The 19,181-nt window shown below is 32.3% G+C and overlaps 1 pseudogene; it reads left to right on the top strand.

Moving 5' to 3' along the window:
* The first annotated feature begins 6,851 nt into the window (after nt 1-6,851).
* On the top strand, nt 6,852-8,915 carry LOC122606059 (annotated as a pseudogene).
* The last annotated feature ends 10,266 nt before the right edge of the window (nt 8,916-19,181 follow it).

The following is a 19,181-nucleotide window of genomic DNA, read 5'->3' as shown; positions in this document are numbered from 1 at the left end:
CCCAAGTCTTTCATAGCAAAACACTTTCCAAGATAAGATTTAACGTCTTTCAACATTGGAATGTGATTTCCTATTATCAATATGTCATCGACATACAAGACAAGGAAAGTAACATTACTCCCACTAGCTCTGCAATATACACATGGCTCATCAGGATTCTGAACAAAATCAAACTTTTTGATCTCTTCATCAAACCTTTTATTCCAACTCCTTGATGCTTGCTTTAGTCCATAAATGGACCTTTGAAGCTTGTATACTTTGTTGGGATGTTTTGGATCGACAAAACCTTCAGGTTGGTTCATGTAGACTTACACATTAAATGGCATTTTCAAAGTTCAAACTAGCAAGAACCACATTAAATAACAAAAATATATATCAACAATTCTAAGTCAACATCTACTATCTAAAAGAGAAACCTTAATTTTAAAGTATATAACTTTAGACCTTTGGATTAAGTTTAACTTTTAATTAGATTTAAAATTAAGATTTAATAAAATTAAATGATTATTATTTTTATATTTAAACTTGTAGACATAAAAATTATTGTTATTTAATGATATAATTATAAAAACTATTTCATACGCTTTCCAAATGAAGGTCAGTCCCAACTGGTGAGAAGTACTCTTGGTTTTACCAAAGATTTTGAGTTCGACCCTTAGGGATGGTAAAACCTTGAGGTTCTTCCCTCTGAATACTTGTAATGGCTCATTGTCAACATCTCGTTGTCTAGGGTAGATGCAAAGCTTCACCATTTTACGGTGAGGTTTCGCCGATGTCGTGTACCGACTGAATGTTCGAAAAAAAAATAATTTCATACGCTTTACATCATGTTCAATTTTAAAAATCATTTTTTTTAATATAATTTCATGTTTTAATGTAATACATTTATATTAAATTAGAACTTTTAAAATTTTTATCATTTTAAATAATAAATAAATACTAATTATAAACATTTAGTTTTACGTCATTAGTATCTTTTTATACTTAAATCAACGTTTTGAAAATCGGACCGGATGTCAAACCGACTTTTTTACCGTTTCATTGGTTGGAACGGTCGATTAAAATACCGGATAATATCATATAATAACATGCGCGTGCACATACACATATACACACACACACATACGATTACGCGGGTACGATGCACAGATTGACATAATTTTCAATAGTTATTTAACGAATTTTAGGTTAATAAATACAGAGTAACTAAAAACATATACGGAACCTATAGTAAGCTATCACAAATATCAAAATAATAATTGTATAAAAATTATAAAGATATTATGAATAGATTAGCACAATATGCATGTATAGATTAATAATTAAATTGCTTAATAAATTTAGTGGATAACTAACTTATTCGACCAAAAGGTTAAAGTACAAACACAATGACAATGCAGACATATTCGGATGCATGAAAGACATCCAAACAAACGGAAACCTTACCTAGCGAGATCTTTAATGATAAAGTTTCTATTTTCCAATGGTCCAGTCACGTTAAATTGGAATCTTAAGGACCACCAATCTAACTTCATGTTTTTTAATGGTTCAACTATTATTGGCTTAAATATTTTTTAATTTATGATATCATAAAATTTAAACATGTTATTAATTATATATGCATGTTTCCCGCGTATTATGCAGGGTAATAATCTAGTTATTAGAGAAAAAGATTAACATGACAAAAACATTTACTATATGCTAAAAAGTGACTTAAAATTTAGAAGTCAGACTTCATAAATTACAATTTCATATCTTAACTTATTTTAATGCAATCCTTACAAGTTTCATATGTATTGTATGGAGGCATTTCATTTAAAAAATATCTAGATTATTATATCGGCTATAATTTCCTCTCATTTTTCTATGTCATTTCTTATTACAAGCCCAGACACAAAATAAGATATAATCAAGTTTAGAGGTTTTTTTTTTTTTTTTTTGCTTTTGCTAGTTACTTGACTAAATGTGTAAATATGTATCTTAGTAGAATAATTGATTTTCCTAAATAAAAGTGGTTAATCCATATTGTTTAATATCATCAATATTTTACTGTTATATTTTGCCTTTTAGTAGAAATATTATTATTCTTTTCAAATGATTTTATTGCAAATGTAATTTTTTATACCACCTACGTTTTTATATAGCTATAATTACATTTGTGATGTAACAAATGAATGATTCTACGTCAGACTTGGCTTCAACTAATAAAATATTTTTTGTATTCACCCAGACGAAGTTATGGATACCTATCCCGCCACAAAGCGCGAGTAATATTTCTATTAGTCTACTAGTAGCAAAAGCCATAAAACAACCAACTTAACCAACTACACCTTCACTACACATCATTTACACGACAGGTAACAACTTGATTAATCGCCTTTGCGCCTTTTGATTTGAACTTTTACACTTTCTAAGCTTCTTACACTTTTTTACCTTCCCTTTGTTAATTTTTGCATCTTGGGCTTTACCACCAGAGGTTGGTTTTTGTAACACGAGTAAACGATCACCTGTTTCCTCTTGAAAATTAGGGTTCATGAGTGAACCAATTTGGGGGTTTTACTAGAAAAATGATTTATGGTTAAATTTTCCCCAATTCCTTAGTTAACCTAGCTGTCATTGAGTTATATGATATGTTTAATTATGAAAATAATGAATGCATGTGATAAATTTGAGTTCTTGAGAAAATATGAGTTTTGACTAGTCATGGAATTGTTGATGAAAATGGTAGATTGAACTACCTAGTGTGTTTGTTAAAGAAAATGAAGCTCAATGACAAATGGGTTGGGTTTTGGGTTGAGAAAGGCTAGTGATTGAGTATGACTAGGTTGAATTAGTCAAGTTGTGAATGTAAGCTTATGCATTTTATGTGATGATCATAGGTCGAAGCTTGTTGTGGATAATCGTTTTAGCTTTATTTTTCAAGTTGCGGAGGAGGTGAGTACATTTGCATACCTTTATGTATACGTTGGGCCAATTACCATGAGATGTGAATGTTCCAAGCATGGTAATTGGTTCGGTGTTAAGCTCATGTGAGGTATTGTTTATGAGGCCTAAGAACCTCCGGGGCCTAAGAATTCCGATAGTTGATGTGATTTGAGGCCTAAGAACCTCCGGGGCCTAAGAATCCCGATTGACATGATTGTTATGATTGTTTAGCTTATATGGATCCATATATGTGTTGTTAGTGTACAAGGTGAATATGTAAATGTGACATGACGATGCCATAGGTTACATGTAAAAGTCCTTATACTTTGCCCTCCTTCGTATCCGTAAATGTATGCAAGTATATTCACTAAGCCTTTGCTTATATTTTTAGATGTTTACTCTCTTATAGGTAGTTCCGGAAGAAGGAACTAGTGTGATCTAGAGCTTGAAGTGTTTGAAGCGAAGTTTTTGCAAGATTTAAGGTAATTAGGTCATTCATGGAAGAATGACGATCTTTTGGTAGAGACTTAGAAATCCCTCATCTCCATGGCTCTTGATGCAATGTCTCTTTTGGTAAACTTTGTTTGGTACATTTCTGCAAAAATGGTCATAAGTGTGTCTTTTGGAATTGTAAAGTATGAATGGTGGTTGACATGAAAAGTGTCAACTTGGGTCATAAGTGTGTCTTCTGCAAAAATGACCCGTCATGGTGAAGAATTGTGTTTTTGAGAAATGGTCATTGTTGAAATGTTGGATTGTGTAATTATAACTTCTTTGTGTGTTTAAGTATGAGATGTGTCTTTTTGGTCATAAAAATGTTGTCAAGAAAGGTTGTCAATTGTGGTAGAACTGCAGTAATCTGCGGATGCTGCTTATCATCCTTCAGAGCATCCGCAGGAGAACGCGGATCATCCACCATACCATCCTCCATCTGCTGTCCTCGACATCATTTTTACCGAGCCTTCATTTGAACTTCCCGAGTCATGAAACTTGTAAATTAGTCTTATTATACCATTATAAGAATATTCAATTTGTCATTTCTTGATTTATAACATTTCGATTTTCGACGAAAATTTGCATTATTTTTTCTAAGTACCAAAATTTTTCCAACTTGTGCAATATTTTATTAAATGATCATTAAAAGAGTTTGGGGCGTTATAAGTTGGTATCAGAGCCAAGGTTTAAGGGATTTAGGTTTACCCTCATTTAGAGAGTGCCTAGACTCAAACCTTAGTTGAGACTCGACCTTAGGTATCCGAAATTTTATGTGGGACCGAAAGATACGTTTGATGATGCCAGTTTATCAATTTGTTAGTATTTGAAACACAATAAGAAGCCGGCCTTATCGTGGATGGAATACTAACAAATTCATTGCATTTATAAATTAAATGGCATGATTGTGACTGGTGTTGACTTCCAATTCAATGGCACTATATATGAAGAAAATGTCGAGACTTACATAAGGGTATCGAATTGAAGTACACCAAGACACTTAAGTATCTTACATCCCTAGACCTCTCAAGCAATAAAATTATTGGCGAAATTCCTGATATTTTAATGGACCTTACAGCATTGAACAACTTGAATCTTTCTAGAAACTTGTTAAGTGGACAAATTCCGACAATGATTGGAAATCTAAAGAAATTGGAATCATTGGATATTTCGATGAACTTATTGTCTGGTCGAATTCCTCCAAGTTTGGCTACATTGAACTTTCTAAGCTACTTGAATGTGTCCTTCAATAACTTATCAGGTCAAATACCATTTGGAAATGAGCTCCAAACTTTAGGTGATCCATTAGCTATTTACATGGGGAACAACGAACTATGTGGACCCTTACTATTACGAAGTTGCAAAAAGAACTTATCAGATGCTCATATTAGTGAGGAAGAAGATACTGATGATATTGAAGATTTGTGGTTATTAATTGCCATAGTTTCTGGTTTTTTTTTATCGGATTTATGGGATTAATTAGTAGTTTGTACTTAATAAAAGAATGGAGGGTAGCTTACTATAAGAGTATAGAGAATGTTTACTCATGGCTCGTAGTATGGATTCTAATAACTCTTACACAAATACAGAGGAACATTTTTACTAGTGAAGTATGATATTCTACATTTCTATCATATTTCTTTATTTAAAAAAAATTGTTCCGAGGCATGTTATTCTTGAATTCACATATATCAATGTTTCTAATTTGTTCAGATTCATGTTTTAGATTTTTGGATATGTCTTTATACATGCTTCAAGGAATATTTGTGATGTGATTGTTGGCAATTAAATTGGTTGTTCACACTAAAAACATTTTATGATTACCCCGATTTTAACATGATGTTCTAGTCACAAGTAAAAATATCAGGCCATAGTATCATGATTTTTGAATCAGCTTTGAGGGACTACGTGATGAGACTAAAAAGACCGTATCATATTTTAACAATTTGAAGGCACTCTGAGATATAGAGCATGGCGTATACAATGTTTTTTTTTTTTTTTATCTATATATACATTGCGGACTTGTTATTTGAGCCTTGCTACCATACCACTTTAGTGAATTTACGCGCGGATGTTTATTAAGCGTTAAGCTTGTACTCGGTACTTTCAATATATAACCCTAGAAGTTAATGAGCAATATCAATATTACACCTATGTTATACTCAACTTCGGGAAAAGACACTTAATGTACTTATGTACACAATGTTCTTATCTCTTGGGAGTTTTTAAATAATATAAGTCAGTCTAATCTAATAATGAAGAGCATTTTATGGATAATTTGCTATCTAATTCACAACATTATAACAACAAAGCAACATCAAAGATAACATTACCAAGTTTCAGTTCCTTGGTCATTTTTATCTTTAAGCTACACAATAAATGATAATTGACCTTAAATAATTTGATTAAAGTGTTTAACTTTTATAATGGTTTTGTATGGTAGTATCTCACTCACCAAGTGGACCCAGAAACCAAATCAATGATTGCTTGGTCCCTCTAAAAACACTTCATTAATCAGAAAAAACTTCTTGTTTGGTTACATTTCTTCATTCGTCTCAGTTTCAACATCCATTTTTTTTTATCTTTTCTGTTTGTTCCTTTCAAAAAAAAAAAAAAAAACAGCCTTCATCCAAATTGGGAGGAAAAATAATTCCTTAATATTAAACACATTTGACGTGTTATCAAAGTCAGTTTACAAATATTTGAGCAAAACCTTATACTAACAAAAACCAACTTTCCATTGGTACAAAGTTAACTTCTATTTTACAAAAAAAAAAAAAATAAGAAGAGAAGCAACAAAACAATTTTATATCTTAAGTAAACAAATACTCGTACATTTTTTAATTGTCTTCTACTAACAGACATGTGTTTGAAAAATTATTAATTACATAACAATAATAGAAAACAACTATGCAAAAGAAACCATATAATGTAGATTTAAAAATATAGAAGCAAACTTACATCATATTTAGTTTAAATTTTGTAAGTTTACATGCAGAATACAGCATAGGTTTATTATTATTAGTATTACTCCGTATTAAACTTCTTTTTTTTTTTTTTTCTTTTCAAAAAAATTAGTATTACTCCGTATTAAACTTGAATGTCGATCGGCTAATAAATTGGCATTCAAATTTTAGAGTCAAGGCACGTGAAATTTTTCTAATGAGTTTATGTTTTTTCATAATACCCGTGGTCATCTAATGCTACATCTGCTTCAGTCCTTCCCTATCTATCCGGCTCCCCATTTACTGATATATACTATACGAGTAGTTAATAATCAAAAAGGTAATAATTGTACTCAAAGGATGAGCTAGGAAGAACAAAACATAAATGCTAAATAAACATGAGTACCCCCAATGGTTTTATACATTATTACAGTGGTTGTTGCAACCATTTATAACTACTTCATTCCACACCACTCTTTTGCCTGCATAATGGAACATCTAAAACCCACCTCTGCAAATTCATGCCCACTTACACCTCTCACCTTCTTAGAACGAGCTGCTTCTGTTTATGGAGATTGTACTTCCATTGTTTACAATAACACCACCACCACCTTCACATGGACACAAACCCTCCACCGCTGCCTTGGCGCGGCTTCCTCTCTTGTTCAAATGGGTATTCGTTTGCTGTGCCAATGTCTGGTGCTGTACTTAACAATATCAATTCTCGTCTTAATGCTCGTACGATATCCGTCATGCTTTGTCACTCTGAATCTAAGATGCTCTTTGTTGATTCTCATCTTAAGCTTCTTGCACAAGATGCTGTGTCTAGATTTCCTTCCGGGATTCGCCGACCCACACTTGTTCTCATAAATACGGAGAGCTTAAAAGGTGGTACGTACATGCTTCTTATTAACATCTATATTATGGGCTAGCTAGTGATGCAATAAGATTACCATGCTTTTAATATGTTTATCACTAGTATATGTATGTCTCATGTGTGTAGATAAGTAAGTAAAGTAAAAAACCAATGTTGCACTCGTCTACGGGTTTTGGGTCCCAATAGCTCAATGTGGAGGTTAAGATGTAAACAGCCTTAAGCCTACCAGGTTCTATCTTGGTCTATCTAAGTTAGAAAAAGACATCCAGCTTTGTTAGGAATGATAGAACCCTTACTGGTTTTTTACCACTTATCCAACCTTGCTGGTTTATTATATATGTGTGTAGATGTATGTACTTAGTATTATTGTTTAAAATTAAGAATTTCTTTCTTTAAATAATGTGACCTCAAGTTTATTGTAAATCCTTCCTAATTAATAGATGTAAGCCAGTGTATGTATAATTGTTTTACTTATGTAACAGATAGCAGATCTACAGAAGAGGTTAATAATGATTATCTAAGTACAACAACAACAACGTACGAGGATATAGTGAACAAGGGAGACTCAAATTTTGAGTGGATAAGACCAGTGAACGAGTGGGATCCCATGACATTAAACTACACCTCCGGAACGACGTCGTCTCCAAAAGGAGTTATACATTCTCACCGTGTGATTTTCATCGTGACCGTTGATTCTCTCACGCATTGGCCTGTACCCAAGAAACCAGTTTACTTATGGACGCTGCCAATGTTTCACTCCAATGGTTGGAGTTTCACTTGGGGAATGGCAGCTGTAGGTGGTACTAATATATGCCTCCACAAATTCAAGGCAGATGATACTTTCTCGGCTATAAAGCATCACAACGTCACCCACATGTGTGGTGCGCCCGTTGTTCTCAACATGATAGCAAACTCGCCCAATGACCGGTGGAGCTCTGCCTCCTGCAGCTGTTGTTCTACGAACCGAGGGGTTAGGTTTTAACGTTAGCCATGGGTGTGGTCTGACTGAGGTAGCGGGTGTAGTTGTTTCATGTGCTTGGAAAGATAAGTGGAACCGCTTGCCAGTTATTGAGCAAGCCGGCTTAAAAGCAAGACAAGGAGTTAGAACTCTAGCGTTGACTGAAGTCAATGTATTAGATCCCCACACGGGACTAGGTGTCAAACGAGATGGGATGAGTCAGGGCGAGATAGTTTTGAAAGGGGCGTGTTTAATGTTGGGTTATTTTAAGGATCCTATCGGGACTAGAAAATGTATGAGAGAAGATGGGTGGCTGTACACTGGGGACGTCGGGGTGATACACCCAGACGGCTATTTGGAAATAGAAGATAGATCCAAAGATGTGATTATAACCGGGGGTGAGAATGTGAGTAGTGTGGAGGTGGAATCCGTTTTGTACTCAAACCCACTTATCCATGAGGCAGCTGTGGTGGCTAGGCCCGATGCATTTTGGGGAGAAACACCATGTGCTTTTGTGAGTTTGATAGTAGTAAAGGATGAGATGCGTATAGAGGACATAATAAAGTATTGTCGAGAGCGGTTGCCACATTATATGGTCCCAAAGACAGTTGTGTTTATGGAGGAGTTGCCAAAGACAGCTACCGGAAAAATTAAGAAATCTAAGTTGCGTATTGTAGCAAAAAACATGTCCCCTCCCATAAGCAGGAGCAGAATGTAATGTCGGATTTAGAATGTATTTGGCAGTGTTGTTTATGATTGATTATGAATTTTTTCAATTCCTTTGATTTGTTTAGATTAAGTTATTAGAGTGTACGATTATATTTTAAATATCTTAAGTAATAAATTAGTATGGATCAATTCCTAAAATTTGTAGTCTGGGTTAGTACAGAAATGGTTGAGTCAGGTTGATCCTGGTATTATGTAAAACGGGCTGCATCCATAAAGCATACTAACAGTTGTATGTTTTGTAGACCCACAAGGTCTGCTCATAGATGAATGGATGTATGTTGTTTTAATTGCAGTCTTTCAATCTTTTTTTCATATAGAGTTAACAATATGATCATTGTTATATGTATTTTATGAAGAGTATTATGTTAACCAATTTCATATAGTTGATGACCAAATCTGAGTCAAACTCTTATGCATCTTTTCTAATTTCTTACGAAAATATTTCTCTAAAATCAAACCAACTTTTTAGTAAGTTTCTTTTCTGCTCTTTCCAGCTTTGTGGTTCCTTCAATTCCTTGGCTAGAGTATGATAATTTTTTGCTGTCTAGATTCAAAAGCAAGTTGAAAGTTATTAATAAAGGCGAAGAACATCCTTCCTTTCATAATTATCTTGATTGCAACTAATGCATTGTCTCATGAACCTTACCTATCTCGCGAGTTCTTAAATTTTCATAAGAATCAGTTTTTTACATGAAACTCTGGATTTTAAACTTCATTCTTGCATATCATTTTTTTACATGAAATTCTGTATTTTAAACTTCATCTTTTTGAGCATATGTGAAATTGGGGATTTATAAACTAAAGAATATAATTAAAAAGTAGTACGAATAAAATGTTCAAAAATTGTTCTAAATGATGTAGTAATACTAATATGCAAGTATTAGTAATACGATCATTTGGCAAGTTTCATGTGTATACAGTGTTAAAATCAGTTTGTCACACGTTACCCATGCCACATTCAAATGCAAAAAACCTTTTAAATCTTTCACTTTAAAGTGTTTGTGGGTCTTCTCAATGTATTCTGAGCGGTTCCATTCATTACTTGCTTAAATCTTGCCCATTTGACCCATTATCTACCCTGCTTGACCCGTCCATTATACCAATTATTCTTTAGGCTCCTTCAATGTTGATTTTACATAGTATAGAAAATTACAATGCATTTATTTTGTTATAAATATAAGAAATTCATTCCAGTTTGAGTTGGAAAAATGCTACAAAAACGTTGTTAGCCTCTGTATGGGTTGTTTATCATATTTTTGTTTTAAAAGTACATTTGAACTATTATTAAGTCTGCTACATTCTATTGTAACTAATCGTGCCAAGTCGTAATGGCATTGTAACACTTTTGAACATAGGCAAAAGTATGATCCTAACACTTTCGTTAACCTCTGAGATTTTGAGAAGTCTCAAAACTAACCTCAAATTTGAACTTTAGAACCTTAATATAACCACATTTTCAGATTATCCTTGTGAAATTCTGTTGGCACTTAACTCGTGGTTCCCCTTTTATAAGGTATATATATATAGATGGCTAAAGTTAAACTTGTTTAGGATAGAACTAAAGTGTGAAGTCAAAATTCTTAATTCCTAAGAGTTTTACTTCTAATAATTGTCTAAAGTGGACGATTTTGAGTCTAATGATGAAACGTAATTGAGTTTCGTACTAATAGGAATGCTAATTAAATAACGGTTTCAGATGTAGAGTAAAAGAATTTTCATAGAGGAATGCATATACCATGCTAATTTAGAATATTAAGGCTTTGGTTTTGCACTTTTGCCCATGGATAATCCTTAGTGGTATCTTCTTAAAATTTCAATTTTCCAACATTTTTATATAATAGTAATAAAATGTTTATTCGATCAAAACATTGGAAGATTTTACCTACAAAACACTGCAGTCAAGAAGCAAGCGCTGACTGAATTCCAGGACTTTGTGCGATTCATGACTACTTCAAGTCTATAGTTAGTATCTTGTGGACTTCAAAAGCTATGAGTTTGAATTACAGCCATAGAGAAGGGTTGGGTTTATTTATTTCGACTTATTATTTTTCTAAGATATATGTCTTGTTTTTGCAGAAAGATTATACTTTAAGAGAGAAAGGAGTATGGCCCAACAATTAGGAGGCTGTAATTCGTTATGAATGTCCATAGAATGAAATTCAAACACTGACGAGCGCTTCAACAATTGCAAAGTCAACAGCTGCAGTAAATCAGCGAGTCAAAGTCAACAGCTGCAAAAACAATTAAATAACTGTTTGGCCATTGGGTCTCATGAAACCGGCTCAATCTTCCTCCCGTTTCGAAGCTGGAAATCGGGGTGCTTCAGTAAATCAGCGAGCGGCTTTACTAAAGGTTCTGTAATCTACTGTAGCTGTGTTTTACCAAAATCTGATGGTTTGTTAAAAGAGATGCAAATGGAAAAATGATTATACAAAGTGGGTAAAGGGACTTCAATTCCAAATCTGTTTATTGAGCATGACGCTGAATTGTTAAATCTTTAGTTAATCTGTTATTAAGATCATAAAAACTTATAATTGACTTCAAATTTCATGCTTGTGATTATAATTAAAATTTTTTGATTAGTGTTTGTTATTACTAGCTTGTTCATATTTTTCTAATTAAGGTATCCATGTATAAAAATTTGTCTTTTCTACCGTTTACAGATTTTACAATACTGCAAATTTCTTGAGGATTGGGAAGATGATCCTCCCTAGGCTCTAACCTGAATTGTAATTATTGCTGTTTCGTTTTATAACCATGGATAATCCTTAATATTTCCTAAGTACAGTAACTATAGTGTTTCTAAGTCAAAGTCTTAGGAATTACATAGATGTGATGGATCTAAATAAGATGTGGCCATATGTTCTTGAAAGACTTGGTATTTATGACTCTAAAAATGTTAACTTTGTATAATGGGGTACTAAATAATGGTTGGCTCAGTTTGGTCTAAATATATTTGTGTAAAAGCTAGTTGAATCCTTAAACAGTATGAATAAGAAGAATTTATTTGCTATCTAGGTATATTTTTTAAAGCATGCCTTCTTTTATAAGTAGTAAAATTGTGTAAAGTTATAGGATCTGTTAATATAGAATTGGTTGGGTCTTGGTAATTTTATTCCAAAACCAGTTTAGTACACACTCTTTTATAGGGAACCAATCCCTGTACTTAAATCATTTGACATTGAATCACACTCTTTTAAGAAGCTTAAACGGGGAATTATATAGTTAATGGCCAACTGTTATTCAATCAAACTTTTGGCTATTATAAAAAAATTTCGTGCTTAACATTGCAAAAAATAACCGAAAATGACAAGTTATTATGACCCAAACAAGTTATTCTATATGTGGCCACGGGCTCTTAAAAGACTTTGTGCAATTAAATTTTCCAAATCTACTGAAAAAAGTCTAGAATCATGACTTCGTTTGATTGATAACTTTAAACAAGGACACTCGCTATGGGCTGAGTCACAGTTACATTGTGCAGTTCATGACTCCCGTTTTACTAATATCTAAATCTTTGTGGGCTCAAGTCTAAACCGAATTATACGCTAATATATATTTAGAAAAATTCAATATCTATATTTTTATTTTTACATTGATAAAGGATTTCAAGACATGTTTTATCATGTTCACCCGCCTGGCCCACCTTAATTAGGCTAATGAATTAGAATTAAGAACTCTTATCTTGATATCTAGAGTACTATATACATTCAATAGCCAAAGGAGATTTGATGTCTTAAACTTGTAAAGAATTTCGAAATAGATTCATGTCTAGTAAACAGTTTGACTTTGTATGTAAGTTTTAGTTGAGAAAAATGATGAAGTTTAGCTTATATGTGAAAGTATACGATTATATGAGTGGCGGACGTATAGCTAAGAGTGGGTATGCACATGCATAACCTTTGATTATCAAGATGAGTATAAAAAATTTGAATTGAGTTTTCTTTTTGAAGCTATTTTACATAGAGTGCACACTGAATGAAAAGTAGTGCACACTGAATCCAATAGAATTGATGAAACTAAATTTAACTTGTCACCACCTCATAAGTCATCATGTTTCTACTCTGTTTATTGCAATAGTTTATTTAAGAGTTGTTCAATTAATACAAACGTTTGTTACATTTTTTGGTACATATCTTTTGATGGTTTGTTTGATTAACTAACTTATAAGATAAATATGAAATAACAAGAATAGAGACGAGAAGTAAAGAACTTTGTTTAGTTATATGTATTTCAAACTAAACGATGAAAACATGGATGATTGTTTAACAACAATAAAAGAAAAATATGTTAAGTTTTTGAACACACAAAAACTTAACAAATAACTAAAGAGAATAAAGTGAAAACTGTGGAACACACCAACAGAATGGTGGTTAGGTCAAGTGATTCCTTTTATAGGCAGATAAGAAATCACATGACTACCCTAGTAGATGTTGACACATGAAGGTTGTCAACTATCTATTGGTGGATCATTCAGATCTGCAGAGGTCTCTTTCCTTCATCTTGTTTGTTTCCAAAAACGGTATGAAAGAGAAACTCCATTGCACAGAAGTAGTACAAGGTCACATGTCTTCTTCATCTTGATCTTTCAACACGTGTCCTTGGGACCATTCTTCTATTCTTCAAATTCCCGCTCATATTTGACTTACAAATACTGGACGATGAGTCATTGAACATATCCTTTAGACTTTGAAGATAGATCATGCTTACAGATATATGTGCTCGCTGAGAGCTCGCTGAATGAGTCACTCGCTGAGTCCCTCAGCGAATCCCTGATCCAACATCTTTTTATAGTCAATGCACTTTTTTATAATACATGAATCCATTCCTTATCATTTTATTTAAAAATTTTATGTAAGTTATTTAGTTCTCATAGTGCTATTGATAATGATTTACGAGATTACTAAAGCCAGAAAGGACAAACCGTTCTTAAAAAAACAAAGGAATAACTGCAAAAAATAAAAATAAACTTTACTCGATTCCACGAAATTAGCAATATCCTTTGAAAGCTTTACTTTTTAGAAAACATCTTTTGTATTTTAGCTAAAAAAGTATCATCTGACCTAGTAACGTGCTGACATGTCAGTTTGATTTTTAATTCATGACATTAGAAATAAACTTTGAATGAATTCACATAATTAGTAATGTTATTATTTTAATTAATAATAAAAATAAGAATAAGAATAAATAACTTTTATCAATAGTAATAATAATAATAATAATAATACAGTGAATAATTACTTTATATTTTCAAAATAAATCTAATAGATAAATTAGTATTTGATGAAACTAGACTTATGCTTGCGCAATGCAACGGTGGTGAGGGTAGTGATAACAGAGGTGGCGTTGGTGACAGTGGTGTGGGCGGCAGTGTGGACGATGATGGGGGTGGCGATGGTGGTGAATGTAAAAGTAATTGATGTTAAAGGTGATATTGTAGTTATTTTAAATGTTAGGGGATTTATATTGTAAGTTATTTCATTAAAGGTATTATAGGTATATTAGATGGAGATGTTTAAATTGGTGAATAAAGGTAAAGGGTATTTTCGGTTTTTCAAGATGGAAAGTTTAAGGAAAAAAAAAGGACTGTTTGTTTTATTAGATACTATTAAAGAGTATATTTGTTATCTAAGTTTTTAGTTGGGGATATTTGTAATATTGATTACATATTTGGGGATATATGCAATTTTCCATTCTAATAATAATAAAAAAAACACTTTTATAAATAGTAATAATAACAATAATAATATTTAAGTTAAGTTTTAAGTAAATTTTAATGTAATTCCTAACTGTATGAATACCTGAAGACACCTCAATGTCAATGCCAATGACTGACAAGCTTCACCAATCTAACAAATGAACCAGTTTGGTAAGACAATCCAGATTTTAGTTGAACAAATAAGGTAAAGATAAATGCAAGAAAACTAAATGACTGAAATTATATAATGCTAAATATATATCAAATATTAATTTATCTATTAGATTTATTTTGAAGATATAAAGTAATTATTCATTGTATTATTATTTTTACTTTTTATAAAAGTGCTTATTATTATTATTATTATTATTATTATTATTATTATTATTATTAATTAAAATAATAACATTGCTAATTCTGTGAATTCATCTAAAGTTCATTTCTAATTCTGTAAATTAAAAATAAAACTGACACATCAGCAGGTTATTAGGTAAGATGTTACTTTTTCTGCTAATAAACAAAAGATATTTTCTAAAAAGTAAAACTTTCAAATGATATTGTTAATTTCGTGAAATCAAGTAAAGTTCATTTCTATTTTCTGTAGTTATCCCAAAAACAAACGAACATGAGTTTTGTTTGTCTGTAAACTTTTGTTAGTCATGATTTATACTCGTTGACTTTAATTTAAAACTATTTATAAGATTTTTTTTATACATTTGAATATTACTAGTATTATTTTGCAGTTAATAATTCGTAAGTCTATAATTATAAATAGTTAATTAGCTATTCATTTATGTTCGTTACATGTGGTTACATGTTTGGTTTTTATTCATGACCCATTTATTAAGTTAAAAAGAATGAAAATGAACACAAAAAAAATTATTTTGTTTAGTTAAATGAAAAAAAATAAAATAAAAAAATAAACATGAACAAGGTGTTATTTGTTCGATTCATTCAAATCCTTTAAAAAACTCAACCGGTATACCTTAGTCGAAAATATGTACACATAATAATCAAAATCTTTTTATCAGAAAGTGCATACCCAATGACGGATTCTTAAATCCGCCACTGGGTATACCTAAGATACAATGATTATTTTAGAAATTTTTAGATACTAATAGATGTGTATTAATAGATAACATAGCATTAAAGGGGGCCATATATATAGATTAGGAAGCCATGAGTCTTCTCTAAGTGAAAATTTTCATGCTCAATCTGACAAACTCTTATGTGTCTTCTGTAATTTCTTATGAAAATACAAGACATGTTTTATGTTGGTTGTCATTTGATTCTACGTTTTATGCATTCCGTAAGGCATCATTTTTGCACATGCATAATGACTAGTATCTTCTTAAACTTCCAAGATTTCTATATAATAAGATAATGTTTATTCAGTAAAATGTTCATTTGAAAACTAAATTTTTTATGAAACTAGAAAACTTGCCAAAACACACTGTGATCTGAATTCAACACAATGTGTTTTATTGTGTAATCTAAAATACATTGTGTTAAGTTTTAAATCACAGTGTGTTTTTAATAGCGCTGTAAATCGGAAAATTGTTTAAACACACTGTGATATGAACTTAATACAATGTGTTTTTGAAAAACATATTAAAAACACATTGTGTTAAATTAAGACACAGTGCATTTTGGTCAGTTTTTTCTAGTTTTCACAAAAATTTTAGTTTTCAAATGATCAAAACCTTGGTTATTCAATCAAAACTTTGGATGAGTAAAGTGAAAAACACTCCAAACAGGCGTTGATTATAGGGATAATGACACCGAAGTGTAACAAACTATGACCAAAAGGTTATGTAATGTAACCAACTACTCGACTAGCTATGTAATGTAACCACCTTTGTTTTTTGGGTTATATCATGTAAGTTACCGGCTACTTCAAGTTTCCATCCGGTTAAGCCAAAAATAAAGTTAGGGATAATGGCACCGGAGTGTAACGAACTATGACCAAAAGGTTATGTAGTGTAACCAATTATGACCAAAATGTTATTTAATGTAGTAAACTACTCGACTAGCTATGTAGTGTAACCACCTTTGTAATTCCACTAAAATAAATAAAGTTATAGAATTATTAATTTCTTATGCTTCTTTTATGGACCTAAACAAGCTTTTCCTGCATGTGGTCACTAGAAAGACTTTGTCCAGTTCATGACTCCAAGTCTACCACTAAGTTCATGACTCCAAGTCTACCACTAAATGTTCATGACTCCAAGTCTACCACTAAGTTCATGACTCCAAGTCTACCACTAAATCCTTGCAGAATATGATGCTGGTCTTAACCCAAAGTATAAGCTAATATCCAATTCAAAAATATAATTCACAATCTCAAAAGATTTCAAAGACATTTTATTAGGGGTGTTCGCGGTTTGGTTTTTACCAGGTTAAACCTTAAATCGAACCTTTTAAAAACCGAATTCTAGACCGAAACCGAACCGAAATTCTGATTTGGTTTTTTTCCGTTTTAGAGCGAAACCGAACCGAATTCTAATTTGGTTTTCTATTATGAATAAGGTTCCGGTTTTGGAAAATAAAAATAAAAAATCGAAACCGATGAACACTCCGACATCTTATATATACATTTTATTGACATTTAGACATGTTATATATATTATATTGGACATATTATATTGGAAGCACACTAGTAATGTGGGCTTGTCATCGACTGCTGTTGCAACCATCTAAATGCATGCCTGTAGACCATGTACCGTTCGTTAAGGTGGAATCCCACAAACCGTCATGGAAGATGTGCATTCTAAATTAGGCGCTTGGCACTACTGTGGGTAGTTAAGGTGGAGTGGGCAGTCAAAATGGAGACGGCATTTTAAAGGATAGGTTGCAAAGTTAAAGTTAACAGGAAATACTGGTGCTTATGGAATTACTTCTTTTACCAAAATCTTATAGTCTGATAAAAGAGGTGCGAACAGGAAAACGATTGGCGGTCCAGTAAATACCAAGAACAAAACTTAGGAGGATGGTTGTAAATGGAAATATAATACACTTTTGGTTGTATTCGGTAAAAGCATAGTCATTAAATTAGTATACTATTTTCTAACTTGTTTTTCTTCTAAGTCAAAGTCTTCGTACTAATTGATGATGTAGAATGTGATGGACCTAAACAAGATGTGGCCATAACTTCTTGAAAGACTTGGCATTCAGACCTCTAGATGACTCCATATCATAGCTTCATTCACTCTGTTCTGCAAAATACTCTTAAGCCAATAGCCATAAAAACTCCCCAGACAAACTAGAGTATAACAAATAAAGAGCAAATAAACAAGGTCCCAAACAGGATAAGTATAACTACTCAGATGAAAAAGAGCAAACCTGAAACCTCCATAAGTATATAAGCCGAAGAGCTCAAAACGATAAATTTGATACAAATAAACTAGACAATAACCAGATGGAGACTTCGGAAATCTGTTAGTATCTGACATAGTTGACTAGACCAGTCAACAATATAAACAACAGAATTTGTTAGCACATAACATTAGCAGCTCAAAAATATACTCGTACCAGAATTCGTTTTTAACTGTCCACCGACTAACAACACCCTCTTATACCTTCCACTGGAAAAAATGATGTACCAATTTTCCCATATCAGCTCCCCTCTTATACCTTTCCGCGGACTGACACACATTCAAAATCCTAACACAAAACAAGGTAGAAAACATTGACCTGACATAAAATCAAAATGGTAAGGCTAACTACATGAGACCATCCCACATCCTTATAACACCCGATCAACATGATACAGGGTTCAAAATATATGTATTAATTAGTATGTAGCATGTACTCAAGTTCATGGCTGTTGGCCCCTAAAGATTTATTGATCCTTGCCCTATATATATGCGTCATCATGACATATAATATTAATCGAAATACAACAATCTCTTCAAAAAAATACTCTTAAACCAATAACCTTAAAAACTCTCCTGACAAACTAGAATATCCTAAATGAAATGCACAAATACACAAGGTCTTAAACAGGACAAGTATGACTACACAGATTAAATCTCGCAAACCACCATAAAAAGTACATAAACAAGCACAAAATGATGAATCTGATACAAAGAAACTAGACACTAACACGATGGAGACTCTAGAAATCTGTTAGTATTTGACATATGTTGACTAGAAAACTCAACAGTATAACCAATAGAAGTCATTAGACATAATGGTAGCATATCAGAAATATATCTGAGTTCGTTTATAGTTGTCCACTAATCAAGAGCATTAGCCACTCACTAACTAGAAAAATACTCAATCAGGATTCCCCAAAAAGTAAGATTTTTGTGAATAAAAGGACATTGACTTCCATTTTCAAAGAATACTCAAATTCAAAAAACCAACAAATTTCCGCTCTCCACCAAAACAGCAGAAGAGTTTCCTCTTTATACTATTCATCACACCAACAAACCTTCCCAAGGACAGACTCAAAATCCTAAGACACAAACCCAATCAGACCATCCCGACTCCTTATAACACCCCATGGAAAGGATAGAAGGTTCACAATATATGGCCTACTAAGAATATATATAA

Source organism: Erigeron canadensis, chromosome 6 (genome assembly GCF_010389155.1).
Source record: "Erigeron canadensis isolate Cc75 chromosome 6, C_canadensis_v1, whole genome shotgun sequence".
NCBI lineage: Eukaryota > Viridiplantae > Streptophyta > Magnoliopsida > Asterales > Asteraceae > Erigeron > Erigeron canadensis.
The sequence above is the reverse complement of the archived record's forward strand: the minus strand, read 5'-3'. Positions and strand labels throughout refer to the sequence as shown.